The following is a 3,631-nucleotide window of genomic DNA, read 5'->3' as shown; positions in this document are numbered from 1 at the left end:
AGTCGCTGTCATTGGGACAAGTGTGTGGTGGTTACTGAAAATTCTTTGCTCCCGCACGCCACAGTCCCACCTGGCACTCACACCTGCTGCCGGTGCTGGCCCCGCTCACACCCACTACTGGTGCCCAGCACAGGCCCCAATCACTCAGGGCCATCAGTGGGTGTGAGCGGTGGCTGCCAGCCCTGATAGTCCCTTAGGGCTTCTCCACCTCCCCCTGTTCCTGAGGGGTGATTGGGGCTGGCAGCCACCGCTCACACCCGCTGACAGGAGCTGGCCCAAATCGCTCTGAACCATTAACAGGGGCGAGTGGGCCGGCACCATCAGCACATGGGCGTGGCGGAGGCGGGAGCAGGGCTGCCAGCAGACAGGGGACTGGGGACCCCAGTGGGAGGGGCTGGGGGGGGGCACAGAGGATGGGCCAAGACCCACCCCTGTGCCCACTGCAGCCTCACAGCCCACAGTTCCTTTCAAGGTGCACGAATTCATGCACTGGGCCCCTAGTAAAGTATAAGTGTGGGGGAGATTATGAAAATGAAATTAAATGTTTTTAAATGACTTGATAAAAGCAAAATTTTTTTAAAGCTGTCAAATGGTGAACATGGGAAAAGAATCATAAAAACTGAGTGTAATTCTATACTGTTTACTTTTAAAATGTCTTGTTCCTAATTTATTTTAAACAAACATTTAGAGGTTAGATTATCACTGAAAAAAATTCGAGGCAGAATGAATCAGAGGACACACACCAAAATAAAAGGCTCTTGGCACTGCAAATATGCATAGATTCCATGAATAGCTATCGTGTATGTTTTTGTGGTATTAAAATTTCATAGGGGGCAGGGAAGATGGTGTCATTAGAAAAATGTCTAACAAAACTCCTTAGGGTAGATGATAAAAACAAAAGTTTATGTGATGTTTAAAAAATAATGTTTAAAGTATGTATTATGATTCCAGTTTTAATTGTTTTTCTGTTTTGTTTTCTTTTGTTTTTATTAATCCACAAACACTATCCTGGTCTGGTCAGAAAAGAGAGCGCTACTGTATGACAAAGTGCAGAGGGCACAAAGGAGAAGGGGCCTGAAAGGACTGAGGAAGGAGTCAGAGAAGATTGTACTCAAGTTGACCATGGCAGGATGAATACAAATTTGCTGGACTGATAAGAATGAGGTAGGCTTGGGGGAACAAGGTATGAGAAATCATTGTATGTAAACAGGACTACCAGTAATTCAGTTTTACTAAAGCTTAAAGTATAAAGAAGACATTAAGGTTGGATAAGGGTAAACAGATAACCAGACAAAGGCCAGATATCGAACAGCTTTATTTAATAAGCAAAGGCATTTAGAATTTATCCTATAGATGAAGGCAAGACATTAAAAAATGTCAAATGTGATAGTGACATGATCAGATCTACATTCTAGGAAGGTCATTCTGGTAGTGAAATGGGAGTGATGGGCCAAAACTAAAGAAGGATCAGTAAGAAAGTTATTGCAATTCTCAGTGTGACCAGAATGAAGGGGTCCATTTACCTGCATGTATCAAAGCCCAATAATACATGAACAAGAGTTTGCAGCCCACCCCCCCTCCCCCCAAAAAATAAAAGAATTAATTGAGGAGATGGCACTATGCCTGGAGTCACAGATGAGCTAATGCCCAAAGACCTGGCTTCCCAATGGCTTCTAGGGGATGGATTATGCAGTATAGGAAAAAAAATCATTAGTCATGGTGACTAAAGGAGTAGGGTCATGATCTCTACTGATTGGTAGGGTAGTAGGTAATTGACTATTGTGTCTGGTCTTTAAGGCAGCCATAGAGTCTTTCTGTCTGATTTCTCAAAAGATCATTCTGCTTTCCTCTGAAACTAAAGGACAACTGAGGCCAAGATGTTATCTTTAATTTGATTAAAAACTCTGTCTCGGTAGTCAACAGACCCAGAACCTTGCTTCTAAGGCTACTGGATGCTGACCAATATCTCATTGTCCTGAGGGCTCAATGATTAAGCAAGGGAGAGGGAGGTGAGTGAGTCAGGGTGCTGGGCAAGGCCAGTTTAAGTCAAAGGAAAAATAAATAAAAGGCCAGATTAAAGAAAACAAGGTTTCTTCATATTACATCTGCGTAAGGGATGTTGAGGCCTAAACTAGGGCAGTGGCAGGGAATAGCAAGAAGAGGTATAGTAACCGTTATTGGTTTCCTTTCCACACTTAGTTTCTCTTGGCTTCACCCAACGAGGAGCCAAGGACTGACTTTGTCCCCTACGCTCAGGGGGAGCCCTGATTGACAAAAGCCAACCAATGTATCCCATCATTCTAGGCTGGTGATTGTCTTATGGATGGGCATTTACCCCTTCTGGCAAATTGGGTTTATAGGAAAGGTTTGCTGGGTGCTTCCGGGAAAACAGCTTCATCTCTCTTCAGCGGCACATGAACAGCTGAAGCCCTAATTGTGGTTGGCAGTCCTTTAGCAATCATGGTGACTGTTTAATTTATCATCCAAAACTAGGTCACATTTAAAAGAAACATAATACTATAAATTATTATATTAGGGCAATAGATGTAACTGGGATTGCCCTAGCAAACCAGGATATATGGTGCTCCTACTGTTAGAGAGATGGTCTTAGATAAAGCAAACACCATTGAAAGCCACAACGGTATTTTAAATAAATTATGAAGTAAAAATTCCCCTTTTTAAAATTTCTCTTTAATTGTGTATTTAAAACTCTAAGCATTTCAAAAACAGTATAATGAATCCGCACACACCAAATCCAGATTCAACAATTGTCAAGATTCTGCAACAACTTTTCTATTTTTTAATGAGTATTTTAAACTGATACGAACAGATACTACACTTGATCTTAGCCAAAAGGCCGAGAAGCGATATTTTAATGAGTATTTTAAAGCAAATGAAGATATCATGTCATTTCACTCTTAATAATTCAATGTGTTCCTACTAAATATGAACATTTTATAACATATTACACCACTGTAGACCCTATTAAAAATAAAATTCAACTGAGTAAATTTGAAGATCTTATTTGCTTTACTAAGTGAGTAATGAATTGGGCAGCATCACATCTAGCAACTAGAAGGGTGCTCTGAGGGTTTGTACAACATGGAAGGTTTTCATAAGCAGACAGAGGGTGGGACTACAAAGTTAAAAGAGTGTATTTTTACTGGCAACAATACCTTCCCTTAGGGGAAGGCAGGGGGTTTTATCAGGCAGATTACTTAATTCTCATGGATCAGGAAATTTCAGACTGAAATTGGTTTAAAATTCCACTCCCAAGTGAAGCAGAAACTGCAATTAGGTTGATATCATGGCCTTTGAGGACAAGTGAAGCCATTTGGGGCCTGTGGCTTTTCTTTTTAACATACCCTACAAAAAGTATTAATAATAACTTTTTGTGTTACTTAATAACCAAGTTCTTATCTAAATTTCTCTGATTGTTACAAAAAAAAACCTTAAATAATTGGTTTGTTCACATAAGGATCCAAAGTCCACAAAATGGCAGTTGATGTTTATGTCATTTTAGTCTCATTTAATCACAAAAATTCCTTTCCCCACATTTATTCATGCCCTTAACTTGTTGAAGAAACTGTCACCCAATATTTAAGCTAGGTTTGAGTTGTGTGTTCTGTAT

General features: G+C 40.5%; 1 pseudogene; it reads right to left on the bottom strand.

The window, feature by feature from the left end:
* Positions 1–2,693: 2,693 nt before the first annotated feature.
* Positions 2,694–2,869, bottom strand: LOC118652417 (annotated as a pseudogene).
* Between the last annotated feature and the right edge of the window lie 762 nt (positions 2,870–3,631).

This window comes from Myotis myotis, unplaced genomic scaffold (genome assembly GCF_014108235.1).
Source record: "Myotis myotis isolate mMyoMyo1 unplaced genomic scaffold, mMyoMyo1.p scaffold_m19_p_3, whole genome shotgun sequence".
NCBI classification, from domain to species: Eukaryota; Metazoa; Chordata; class Mammalia; order Chiroptera; family Vespertilionidae; genus Myotis; species Myotis myotis.
This window is presented reverse-complemented; position numbering and strand designations above follow the sequence as displayed.